The 14,024-nt window shown below is 39.0% G+C and overlaps 1 long non-coding RNA gene across 1 annotated transcript in view; it reads left to right on the top strand.

Annotated features, from left to right (window-relative positions):
• Window positions 1–14,024, top strand: part of LOC118853661 — a 51,242-nt gene that overhangs the window by 15,551 nt on the left and 21,667 nt on the right. The window contains exon 3 of the long non-coding RNA XR_005010683.1: window positions 2,798–2,923. This is a non-coding gene — a long non-coding RNA (uncharacterized LOC118853661). The remainder of the gene's footprint in view (window positions 1–2,797; window positions 2,924–14,024) is intronic.

Raw genomic sequence — 14,024 nt, 5'->3', positions numbered from 1 at the left:
ATTCACATCCAAGGAATAGACTAACAAAGTAAAGGAAGAAATGATTTTAGTTCCTTAGAATGTGAAGCCATGAAGAGTGATCCAAGCAGTTTGGCAGTAGGAAGCTCTGAGAAGGTAAGGGAAAGACCGAAGGTTCTGGGTAATTCTTGGAATGGGTGGCAGTGTGAATAGAGGATAGAGGGGGCAGCAGGTCCAAACGGTGAAAAAGAGAAAGGGAGAAGGCCCAGACCTTTGCCAGCTTCACAGCCTGTCCATAATTGACATGTCTGTGAATGTTCCAATTTAATGCATTCCAGATTAGAGAGAAATTATTATGTTCTGTGTGTCAGCCAGTTAGTGGTAGAACTCATCCTATATAAGGTCCTTGAGGGCAGGGCCCATCTTGCTTTTGTATTTGTACTTCTAGTAGATGGTATCCCCAAGCAGAGTCCTGAGTACTTGGTAAGTTTTTTCATTCATTCATCCAACCATCTATAATAGTTCCAGGGGTGGGGAACCTGTGGCCTCAAGGCCAAATGTGTTCCTCTAGGTCCTCAAGTGCAGCTCTTTGACTGAATCCAAATTTCACAGAACAGATCCCCTTAATAAAAGACCTGGTGATTAAACCTCACTTTTTAAAAAAAATTTGATTTTGTGACCTTCCATAAAGCTCAAGCCCTTAACCTAAAAGGATGAAGAACAATATATCTCTAAATAAAGCTCTTTACCTTCTGCCTCTTCCCTAAAAATAATTTCAAAGCCATAAGTAGGAATTTGGATGCTGTGAGAAAATGCCATAATTAAGTGTGGTGAGAAAAAAGAACTACTGGAAAGGTTGTGCCATTGGGGTGGTTGAAGGAGGCAAGGCAGAGTAGGAGTTTATCTCATCCTAGTATATGGTAGCTTCCAATTTGAACCAGTTATTTTTGCTAACTAGATACTGAATGATGTTGCTTCTGTGCTACTGAAGGAATGCAGATTCTGCCAGCACTCTACATTTGGCACCCTGGAACAAAGCCCTGATCACCTCATCTTTGTTATAACTCTGATTCATATTACATATACATGTAATTTTTTTCTTCAGTGTTTATGGGTATGACTACTTCACTCCTGTAAAAAGAATGATCATAGATTCAGAGCTGAAAGGGACATTAAAGGCCATCAAGTCTGCTGAATGCTATTTCCTGGGCACTGACATGGGGAACTTCATTCCAACTTTATGGGGGAAAAAAGTTCTCTTGGCATCTGCCGCCTGCTAACCAATTTTCAATCTATTGCATTTCTAAGCAACAGATGAAACTATTTTCTGAGTATCCCATGACTCCTCCTCTCAGATAATAACTAATATCTCTGCCAAAAGAAAATGCTTCTATGTGAAGAGGTTGTGAATAAACAGATTTTTAACTTGCTTAGAATTTCAAACCCTTCCTTGGAGCTGCTTTCTTTGCTATGTGGATCATTGGTTGTTTTCATGTAAATGAGGTAATTGACTAAGTCAGACATTCACAACCACAAAGTGGAATTTCTAAGGCAGAAAGAGGAAAGGGCAAATGAGTTATGATTATTTGTTTGAATCATCATTGTGTGTTAGAAAAGATGCCAGTGTGTGCAGATGGTAATTCCATCTCTTACTGGCTATAATTTTAGAGCATCTGAGAATTCTCACCTTTCTCTGGAAGGTGAAATTCATAATGACATTTTAGTGCCAACAGTAGGTCATGGTTCCTTCTTGAAGGATTGCCCATTTTTGCAGGCTGCTTTGTTTTCAAAAGCAGCCTCAGGAAAAAAGGTCACCTCATTCAGGGAATGATGTCCAAGGCCAAGGACTTAAAAATAACCAGTGGCCTGTTCTATCAATTCATGACTACACCTGTTGGCTCTATGTTTATCCAGCCTGCTGTATTGATAGAAACAACCAACTTGTAACCAGCTCAAGCCTATTGGAGTTGGGATAGTGCCAGGACAAGCTTCTTATTCAATTGGCTGTAGGTTTCTCTTTCATCCCCTCACTCCCCCAAAACATTGCTATATCTGGTTATTGACCATATAGAAGGCAGGAAGCAGTCTGAAGATTGCTTATGTTAAGGAATTTAATCAAATGTATGATACATCTTTTAAAACCCAACCCTATTTGCCATGGTGCCAGTTCTCTGCAAGGCCAGCATCTGTAGATTCTGGCTCAGGCATGCTATTAGGGTGGAAAAATATTCTAAAAGAATGTTTTTAGAGGGATAGTTTGTACTGCTACAGTCATTGTTGTTTTGAGTATGAACTCTGACCAGAGACTTGAAGAAAGTTCAAAAGAATAAAGGAAGTGAGATGATTCCACCATGGAGAAAAGGATTAGTACAAAAGAAATATGAAGCTTTTCAGACAAATAAGAGTGAACAGCTGGTCTCCATCACTACCAATGATGAAAAAAATAGAAAATTACCTTTCTTAAGTCATAGACTGGAGGTGAGGACGAAATGGATAAAAACAATTCCACCGTGAAACTTGCTATCCTTTTCCCTTGGTTGAACTAAATAATTTCTAGGATCCCTTTCAACTTTGGGATTCTCTGATTCTATGAAGAAATAATTCAATTTAATTCAACTCCACAAACATTTATTAAGTGCTTACTTTGTACAAAAAACAGTGCTAGGTGATGTGGTCTGATAATGACTGATGCAGCTTAAGGTATTTCCCCCAACTCTCTCCCAAATAAATCTAGCTAAATAAAGGTACGTGTTCTTTGTTTGTACATGTTTTATAGGTATCTTTTGTTTTTATACCATCTACATTTTACAATATATGTTTTTCCACTCTTCCCCTTCAGGAGGGCCATGCCTTAAACCAAAGGATAAAAAAAGAGGAGAAAACACTTCTGCAAAACTAACTACCCAACACATCCACCAAGTCTGACAGTGTCCCTCACTCAAGACTTCTGCCTCTGCAGAGTAAAGTAGGCATTATAATTTCATAACATACAATTCTGAACATTTTAGTGTTGTCCTTTCCTTTACCTTGTTTCATCTTCATGCATATTGCTTTATGTGTTCAACTTATTTTACTTTGCGTCAGTTCATATAAACCTTCCCATGCTTCTCGTAGCACAATCATCTTTTCTTATTGTGTAGTACCTTTCCATGTACCACAGGCTATATTGAGCCATTCCCCAACTGATGAGCATCTCCTTTGTTTCTAGTTTATTACTGCCACAACAATACTGCTACATACCTTCTGGGGGTATATGCCCAGCAGTGGTATCTCTGGAACCCGGCTATTGTTACAAATTGCTTATGCTTCATATTGTATCAGGGAACAAGGACAAATTCATTATAATAGAAAGCATTATGACATAGCTCACATTCTCACAGAACCTTAAGGTTTCCAAAGCAGTTTACATACATTATCTCATTTGATCCTTATAATGACCTTGTAACGTAAGTGTAATTATTATCATCTTAAAATTGAAGCATGTGAGAGTCAAAGAAGTTGTAAGCTAGGGTCTTTCAGCTATTGAGTGTCTGAGGCAGGATTTGAGTGAGGTCTTCCTCCGCCCAAATCCAGCTCTTTCCTCACTCTATGACATTGTAAAGAATTCTATCTTCAGCAAACAAGTCATTTCATCATCTCCTAACCTTTCAAGGATGGAAGGTTGTGTTCTTGCCCACATCCTGGCCTGAGCTCAAAGTGGGGAAGATGGAAACATTGGGATGGTAATTTGTCCTTCACCTCAGGAACACCAAGTATTTGAGATTGGGAAACTGATGTTGCTTGACACAGGAATTTGGCCCCACACAGGAAGCCTGCTTTTGCGCAAGAGGCAAAGAAGAACTTAGCCTGCAGCAAATCCCTAGCCAGAAATGGAGACCAATCCAGACCTGGCTGAGGCTGCGACAATCATTTGCTTTGCCAGGGAAATGTAAAGCTCCCTCTCGGTGTTTAGTAAGTATAAGGATGTTCCTTTCCAGTGGCTTTTATCTGCCCTGCCCTTCCTGGTCCTTGGCTTTCTTGCCCTCTCCATCACCCACTGCCAACTTCCAGCTAAAATCTTCCTGGTGCAGAGAGTTGAAGGTCTCTGATAGGGCCACAAAGTAGGATCATGCAAATCATAGAAAGGGAGGAGAATATTAAAAAGGACCATACCTTGGCAGGAAAGACACAGTGGAAAAAAAAAGTTTTAGATTTGGAGTCAGAGAACCTTGGGTTCAAATCTCAGGTCTGTTACTTAATAGGTATATGATTTAGATCACTTAACTTCTACAGAATTCACTATCCACATCTTTTTTTGTTTATTCATTTTTCAGTTGAGTCTGACTCTTTGGGACCTCTTTTGGGATTTTCTTGGCAAAGATACTAGAATGGTTTGCTGTTTCCTTCCCCAGTTCATTTTATAGTTGAGGAAACTGAGGCAAACAAAGTTAGTGGCTTGCCCAGGGTGGCACAGCTAGTAAGTAAATGGATTTGAATTCAGGTCTTCCTGACTCGAGGTCAGACACTCTATTCACTGTACCACCTAGCTGCCCTAAATCTATAAAATGAAAGAATTGGGATAGATGTTCGCTTCCAACTCTAGATCATGTTCATTTGGTCCTAGCATAGGGTGTGGCTTGTAGAGTGGCTTTGCCAAAAGTATTCTTGTCCACTAGCTTCCCTTTGCTTTTTGAAACTAACATTTTTGGACACCTATGCACACTTCCAACAGAGCCGTTGGTGGTAGTAGTATCATTTGTCATGTCCCGTCCACGTATTGGATAACATCATCCTAATTTGTCCAGCAATCTGGGGAAAAAACCAACAACAACAAACCATTGCTAAATAGTTCCTGGTGAAGTGATAACGTCAATAATATCTAATAACAATAATAGTTAGCATTTTATAAGAGTTTAAAGTTGGCAAGGGGTTCAACATGTTATCTCGTTTTTTTGCACAACAGCCCTATGAGGTAAGGTTCCATTTTTCAGATGATGAACCTGAGGCATAGAGAGGTTGTGACTTGTCCAGAGTCACACAGCTAGCAGGTATCTGAGAAAATATTCAAACTCAGGACTTCTTGACTCCAAGCCCAACCCATCTTCCACTGCATCCCCTAGTTGTCTACTTTTATCAAGATAGAATCAAACTAATTTTAGTGGAAAGCAGAACTTTGGATCTCTCTTATCATAAAAGAAAACAGAAAGACTGAGCAAAAATCATACTTTATTATGAAAGTATCAAAATTAGTATTACTTCTCATTTCCTTTGTATTGATTTCACAATGTAACTGATTTTTATGCAGTATTAATTTTATGTTTGAGTATACATCTATTTTAACACCACCTTGCTATATCTTTGAGTTGAGCTTGGGAATTTAACTTTCTTTCTGAGTTATTTTAAAGGTATAATTAAAGGAAAAGTTGTCTCTCATACCCTTTGCCCCTGCACTTTCTGCTTATTGTCTTTAAGTGCCAGTAAGTTAACCTGGTGCCATCTCTAAAAGGGAAGTTTGTCCTTACCTGTCTTTGTTCAATTAGGGGAGATATTATCTCCTCCAAGGGAACAGCAAGTCTGGTAGTACTCATCTCCTAGCAAAGATGGGGATGAGTCCCATAAAACAACCAACATTCCTTAATTGTCAGAGATGGGCATGATTAGCTTCACCTGAATGCCAGCCCATTTTCTTAGCTGAGCCAATTTTAATGTTCCACTACTACCTAGACCCTCTTCTTTCCTTTGTGTCAATAAAGAGGTTCCCCCTCCTCATTGATGTTGCTGGCTTTACTGAGGTGGTCAGTCTGACCTGCTTTGTTAACAGTTACAGCCATCAGTGTTAATAACCCGATCTTGCTCAGAGTCTGTACTTCAGTCTTCCTTTATTAAATTTACTCACAACAGTTGCTAGAACATATTGGGGCTTGGACTTCCCACTGGTTTGATGTATATAATGACAAATCATAAGGTCATAGATACAGAACTGAAAAAGGGATTCAGAGACTATCCAGTCCAAGATCCAATTCTTACAGATGAGGAAACTGAGACTCAAATAGAACTGACATGTCCAAGACTAGAGAGGTAGTAAGCCTTGGAGGTGGGATTTGAACCTATGATCTCTGACTCCAGAGCTGATGTACTTGATATTCTCTTTCAGTTCTAACATTCTGTTATTCTATTAGTCTATTGTTTCTTTCCTTCATTTTCTTTTCTGAGGACTCAGAATCTGTACTCCAAGCTAGTTTTTACATGCCAATGGATACAAATGTTCATGTAGGAGCATTTTCTGTTGGCTGTGATTTTAGCAGTAAATTTGGTCCATACCACTTATTTCTTTTCCTCTGAAGGATTAAGTATGGGGTGAAGTCCCCTCACTTATAGTCTATGAATAAAGAATTTTAGAACTTATATAACTCAGTATCCTAAAGGGTACCATGACCCTCAAGTCAAGAGGATTAATTTCAGTTAGGAGGCCCAACAGGATTCTAGGATTTGAGACACAGAATCTCAGAGTTGGATGGGGCTTATTCAGCCTATACCTAAATAAAGATCTCCTTCCTAAATGTGACCAACAAACTGAAATCCAGCCTTTTTCTTATGGGTTCTACTGGGGGAGGGGAGGTGGGAGACAACAGTCAGTCAACAAGCATTTTTCAAGTAGTTACTATATGCCATGTACTGTGCTAAGAACTGGGAATACAAATACAAGCAAAAAGAAAGACAATTCTGGCCCTCAAGAAGCTTACATTCTAATGGGGAAGATTACATAAAAAGGAACCTGAAAGGGGAGGGCAAGAGGTCAAGAAGGAACCTGGTACAAGGACACTATGGAGAAGGCCTAATGTATGCAGCCTGGTGAGAAATGAAGAGTTGACTGGCCTGGGAGCCCTCCCTGAATGGAGGCTCTGGGAAGAACTCATAGTCCTCCAGTTAGAAGGAGGGGGCCCAGGATCAGAGGAGTACAGCCAAGTGAGCCTCAAATCTCTGCAAGCAGCACATTTCATGAAATATTTGGAAGTATTTTCTATCCTTGGAGCCTAAATTTAAGTCTTTGCAGCATGGTTTCTTGTTCTCTTTATAGGGCCAAGTTGAATAAGCCTAATCCCTTTCCTACATAATGCCCCAAGAGTAAACTGAGGCAGTAGTTAAGTGACTTGCTGTCATGTCCTTCTAGAGTTTACTCTTTAATCCTTTGCAGACAGGAGTTTAAGGCCTGTGATCATCTTGATTGCCATCCTCTGGTCATTCTACAGCTTGTCAGAGTCCTTTAGAAAATGTGGCACCCAGAAATCAAGATAATATGATAGATTCAGCTTGACCAGGGAAATATACAGAAGCATTAACACTCCACAGTTTTGGACAATAGGCCATTTTTTCCACTGTTCCACTTTGCAGCCAGCCAATGACAATATTGACTACTATTTCTTTTTTGGGTGGGGGGACTCTATTTTATACATTTGTTATTGTTGTTGTTCAGTCAATCAGTCATGTCTGACTGTTTGTGACCCTATTTGGGGTTTTCTTAGAAATACTGGAGTGGTTTGCCATCGCCTTCTCTGGATCATTTTACTGATGAGATAGCTGAAGCAAAAAGGTTTAAGTGATTTGCCCAGGGTCACACAACTAGTAACTGTCTGAGGCTAGATTTCAACTCAGGTCTTTGCACACTGTGCCACTTCGCTGCCTATTTTATACATATATACACATATATTTATGTATGTGTATACATATATTCACACATATATATTTACAAATTGAGATAAAGTCATCTAATGGTCCATTGATTAGGTACTGTTGTCAATCATCAAATCAACAATGCAGAGATAGTTAACCATAGTTTTATTACACTTAGAGACTAGGCTCAACTGATCGTGTGTGAGAGTCAGCAAGCCCAGCACAACACTTTAAGCAGCCTTATTTATCATGTGACTACATAAGCAGCATAAAAAACAATACTATAAGAAACAGGAAAAGAAGATCACAATATACCACTAGAAACAAGCAACAGAAAAGGGAAGATAAGAATGCCTGCCAGGCGCTCAAAATTGGAGCTCCAGTTTGTTTCCCAGCTTTCATCTTACAGGTGGTTTGATTTGTCTTTTAGGACTAATGTCCAAAAGTCCAAAGTAGACTGGCAAATTGTCCTCATCTTATCACAGTGGTACCAAGAAGTCTGAGCCAGAAATTCTCTTGTCACACTATCTATATCTATGTACAGGGCATCCTAAAAATCTTAGTGCAATTTGAAGTTTTATACCTTCAAGCTTTAGTAGCTTTAATAATTTTATTATTATATCGTATATTATATACGCTGTAACATAGAATATGATTGTCATAATATATTATTAATTAATATTATTATGAAACTACCCGTAATTTTATTTTGAGATTTATTGAAACTGAAAACTGAAATTGAAAATTTATTTTGAGACACCATATATGTGTGTGTGTGTGTATGTATGTATGTGTGTGTGTATACATGTGTTGCTGTTGTTTGCCCTTCAATCTTGAAGAGTACCAATGACATCACGAGGGTTATTTCTTGACTTGTGAATGAACTGGCTATAAGTGAGGCAGAGCTGTGAAGGTTATCAGCCTCACTCTCTCTTCCACAGTCATCAAAGTCTGCTGGCAAAACAAGGTCAAGATGACCGGTAATGGTCCAGGATGCAGTGGGTAACCTGGGCCTTTCTAAATTAAGGTCTCTTCCAGGTTTCAGTTTGTAAATATACGTGTGTGTATGTATGGATACACACACACACATATATACACATGCACATATATATATATATACATATACACACATATATACATGCATATATATACATATACACACATATACATGCATATATATATACATATACACACATATACATGCATATATATATACATATACACACATATATACAGACACACACACATACACACACACACATATATATATATGTACACACACACACACACACACACACACACATATATATATATATATATATATATATATATATATATATATATATATATATATATATATATATATATATATATATAAACATTATCCCTGGCTCTGAGGAGTTGGCAGTCCTATTGATTGTTCTTCCTATTTTAATCTACCCTGGAACCTGTGTGGCCCACTTTGAATTTATTCCTTCCTAAGAGCCGGGATTTGCACCCTCATATTTTTGTTTTATTTGCACACCCTCAAATACATATGACACTGTACATAGTACGTGCACACTCTATATCTTCCATTGTTGACTTACATTCGACTTGGATTCCAATTCCCTTAATGACAATAGCTGGCATTTATGTAGCAATTTTATAAATATGATATTATTTGATGTCCACAAAAATCCTGGGAGGGAGGTGCTGTTATTATCCTTATTTTACAGATAAACTGAGGCAAAGGCTAAGTGACTTGCCCCAGGTCACGCAGTAAGTATCTGAAACTGGATTTGAACTCGAGACTTCCTTGACTCCACTGCACCACCTAGCTGTCTCCTCTTCTAAAGAATTAATGAAAAGCGCCATTTCTGCACATAGAAAGTAAAACAAAATTGAGTGATCTGGGATAGGGATAAATAGAAAATGTTGTAATACCTGAGAAGTCTCAACAGGACTCTGTCAGCCTGTCTGGAAGGTAATACAGCATTGATGGCAACATTCATTTTAAATGAAGCTGCTCAGAGAAGTCGGTGTTATTAGGCAGATACAATGCTCTTTTAAATCAGCACTGTTTATCTTCCCCTGTGTTTCCATGTCTACATCTATGCTCTTCAGTCATGCCCTACCATGTTATTTTCCTTCTTTTATAGATTACAGATGTTGAGCTAATGGGTTTGTAGTTTTATAAAGTGGTCCTCGTCCCTCGCCTCAATATTGGTTCCACATTTGCAGGGCTATTTTTTGGAACCTTGCACAAACTCAAATGTTTATGGTTGTCACTAACCTCAGAACTAAATATGGTCTTCCCCTCCAAAATGTCAGGAGACATTTTTTCATTAGCTTCTGGAAACCAATTGGTTTTGAGCAACTTTCTTTCCCCAAGGAACTCAGTATCACTTATCCTAAAATTATCTGGTAGCTGAGTGAATTGCAGTAGACAATGTGGAAAAGCAGCATTGCAGTAGGGATGAAGGGGGGTGCCCAGCAGGGAGGACAATGCCCTCTACCTCTTTCTCTTGAGCAGTTGAGTTTAAGAGTTAAAGACAAAAAGTCACCAATGCATTCTCCATCCTTTTGGGAAAGCTAGAAATAGAGAAGGAGGAAACAGATTGGTTCAGCGTTGTAAATCCTTGATGCCTGACTGCTTCCTTGGTCCTCCTCCCACCTGCATCAGGGTACTTCATCAGATAAAAAAAGAGAGATAACTTTCCACTCACTCTTCTTCCTTTGACTCTTCTGGTGACACTATATAATGTATAGCAAAGAGGTGGAGTGCTTTTCTTTCATACCAAACAAATGGCAAAACTCTCCCAAATGGCAGATGAACTCGGTTAGCTTGTGGAGACCTCTGGTGCCATACCTGCTTTGTGACTTCTTTCCTAAGAAGTGACCAGACTTTGATTTTGATGTGTAAGTGCCTGTATTTGGATATAACCATGTATAGGGTTCCCTTTTGGGGAAAAAGCCATAAAATCCAGTGATAAGTGAAAAGCCATAAAACCTTAAACTCTGTGAAAGGTAGAAGCCTGAACATGGTGGCCTGTTAACAATCATAACTTAGATACTGAATTATACTGTAGACACTGAGTCATAACTTATGATACTATGACCTATGAAAGCCATAACAAGAATGTTGTGATATATATATGTGACTGGGACATGATCGATACACAAACTTATGTTTGGGCATAACATTGGCTTAACTCCCAAGCTCATTACTAAGCAGAAAACCAAAAATTTCCACTGATTAGTAGTAATGTACTCTCTAGCGCCTCCTCTTTTTGTTTTCTATAATTACCATGGGGATTTTGGTGATTCTTAGCAAGGATCAACTGAATTGTCTGGCTGCTGCCCCAGACCCAAGATTGCTCCTGTTTGTAAATATTCATAATGATTGATTAAACTACTACCTATAATCAGTCTGAAGATACTTGGCCTCTTCCTTTGGTATCAAAAGATCACCCTATGGTTATGTGGGAGGTACAGGGTTCCCCAGTCATGGGAATTCTGGACCTTATACCATATGAGTTCACGGGTCTATGTGGTGGAGCTGACTTGTGCCTCAGGAAGTTCCCATATTAGAGAGAATAAGGCCAGCATGAGGATGTCCGGGAATTGTTTAAGCATTGCAGAAGTGCAATAAAATGTGTACTATTTTGTGATCTTGCAAACTGCTTTATGTTTTAATACTTGTGACTCAGCCTGTGGAAGAGTATTTAAGTAGCTCTAATAGACTTCCTATGGGTCTTTGTGTCCTTTAACATTTCTTTTGTGTGTAGGAAATAAGTAGCTGTCCCATACCTAATTCATAATGTAACCTACTCACTCCTTTAGGGAGAAACTCCAAATGGGCCATATTCTAACCTTTATGTAATTTGTCCCTGAAGGACCAGTGTGGGAGTTTAATGAGCCGAAGGGTATGAATAAAAGGGGTCTCAGCTCCCTCTCATTAAAGGTCAGCCTCCCCAAGGATTGGGCCCTGGTTAGGCTACATGCATAAGTCTAGAGGGCAATGCTGTGTCCTATAGGGCCAACAGTTATTCTTTAATGTTATTTATGAATTTAAACAAACAAGCTTACTTCTGCAGTTTCCAAATCTTAAGTGGACAGATTGTTAACAGCGGCTGAATGACTTGAAAAAAGTCATTTTCAGAGAAAACACAGCATTCCCTTGCTTGTAATTAGTAACACATCTGCTCAGTGTTTCAGATAAATATCTAGGCTCCAAAATGATGTTTGTCATTTCTACCTTTACATCTGGCCCCCTCTCTCCATTCACTCTGCTATCACCCCAGTTCAAGCCCTATTCATCTCTTGCCTCTTAATTGGACTTCCTCATTCAAGTCTGCATGTTGGTGTGAGGTACAGAGTTGGCAAGAGTTTGGCAGAGGAGAAATACTTGTCTTCCTTCTTAATTTTCCAGTTTCTAAAGGAAAAAGGAATGATCACACTGCCATGATTATTCCCTGGAAAATTTACTAGGGCAAGGGTTTGGGGCAGGGAGAAAGACCAGTTCTCTAACCTTATTTATAAAATTAATTTGCATTATTCTTAGACCTAAATGTTGAAAACAGTAATGATTTACAGTTTAGAATGACAAATCTCTTTCCCATGGCATGCCAGATTCAGTTTCCAGATGTGTAGTTTGTGAAACTGAATTATTCGTCACAGGTGTCTTGGGTTATTTTTTTCCCCTCCCACTGGCATTCTGTAATTAACTAAAGAAGCAGGAGGAGACCTGCTGAATTCATTTTGGAAACTGGATACAGTTGGAACTTCAGCTGCCTATTCCTGAAGTATGTATGATCTAAAATGCTAGTATTTGTAACGTAACCTTGAGTTTGTTCACTCAGACCTGACAGGGTGATGTGGAGTCTCATGATGGATGCATGTGTTGCTAATTTGAGAAGGAAATGGTATTCTCTGGAATTCCTTCCTGGAATACATCGAGGCAATCAGGCTGTGCTAATTGAATGACCATATAAAGCTGCCCTAGGGATACATTCTTTAAGTCACCTTAAATGAAGAACTCAAGTTCTTGGCTCTGACACTTTTACTGAAATATAGAAGGCACTGATAATATTTGAATTGCTTCAGCAAGTAGAAACCACTGCACATTGAATTTGGTTGTCAAGAATAATGAGCTAAAATAGAAACAACAAAATTATTTCTTCTTACCTCTAGTGGTCACATGAAAAAAGTTCTTCCCTTATCTAACCTACCACATTCACTAATGTCTGTGGTGTTTTCCCTTCCCCTCCCTCCCATCCCCGTAGGATAGTGGCCCAAGCCTTGTTCCAAATTTTTCTATTGCTTTTGAGGGTACCATCACCCCCTCAGTCACCCAGGTTCATAACCTTGGCTTTCCCTTTGATTCCTTATTCTTCCTTACTCATATGGCCAATCAAAATCAAGTCATTTCTACCTTCACAATATTTCTCACACCTGCCCCCCTCTCTCCATTCATTCTGCTATCATCTAGTTCAAGGCCTAGTCATCTCTTGCAGTAGCCTTTTAATTGGACTTCTTTACTCAAGTCTATATGTTGGTATGAGGGACAGAGCTGTCAACAGTTTGGGAGAGGTTCTACTTGTCTTCTGGCTTCCAACTTTGAGAGAAGGTATAGGTCCTCTTCACAGAGAGGTCTCTAAAGGGACAGAAAGACTCTGGAAAGAAGTCAACATGTAAAGCAGGCAGTGCCTTGAGCACGTCCCTTTTTCCAGCTTGCCTCTAGAAAGACCTGAGGAAATTTCCCATTGGGTGACAGCAATTGAGGCTTCTCTCAGTTAAGCTGAATCTTTTTCCTAGTGGAAGAGCTCATTCACTCTGTATATTATCTGGTATATTCTCATCTATATAACTTTTCTGATTTCTATTTGCTATTGGCTTGGACAGTGGGTTTGTTTGCCATTTTCTATGTGTGATAGTTTGTGGTGTAACTGGTACTTGATAGTAATGGATTCGAACCTTTGGGATATCCCATTAAGGGATAGCAATCAGGAGAGTAGCTTGAATCCAAAGTTTATTTGCCCTAGACTAATAATACTTAAGGTGGCAGGTAGATATAACTCTAGCCTAGTATGACCTCTCTGAGGAGAGCAGAATGGCCTACCTTGTGGCCCCAATCTCCTGCTCCCAAACTGGAAGTAATAAAAGTATCCCCTGGAGAAAGATGGGAGGAAGACACTCCAGAGATATGTTTTCTTTTTTAAAAGGTTTTTAATAGTATTTTTTTCCAATTACATGTAAAGATAGCTTTCAATATTCATTTTTGTAATATTTTAGTTCTAAATTTTTTCTCCCTTCCTCTCTTCCCTCCCCCCTTCCCAAGACAGCAAGCAATCTGATATAGGTTATACTTGTACCATCATGTTAAACATATTTCCACATTAGTCATGTTGTGAAAGAAGAATCAGAAGAAAAGG

This window comes from Trichosurus vulpecula, chromosome 6, assembly GCF_011100635.1.
Source record: "Trichosurus vulpecula isolate mTriVul1 chromosome 6, mTriVul1.pri, whole genome shotgun sequence".
Lineage (NCBI taxonomy): Eukaryota > Metazoa > Chordata > Mammalia > Diprotodontia > Phalangeridae > Trichosurus > Trichosurus vulpecula.
This window is presented reverse-complemented; position numbering and strand designations above follow the sequence as displayed.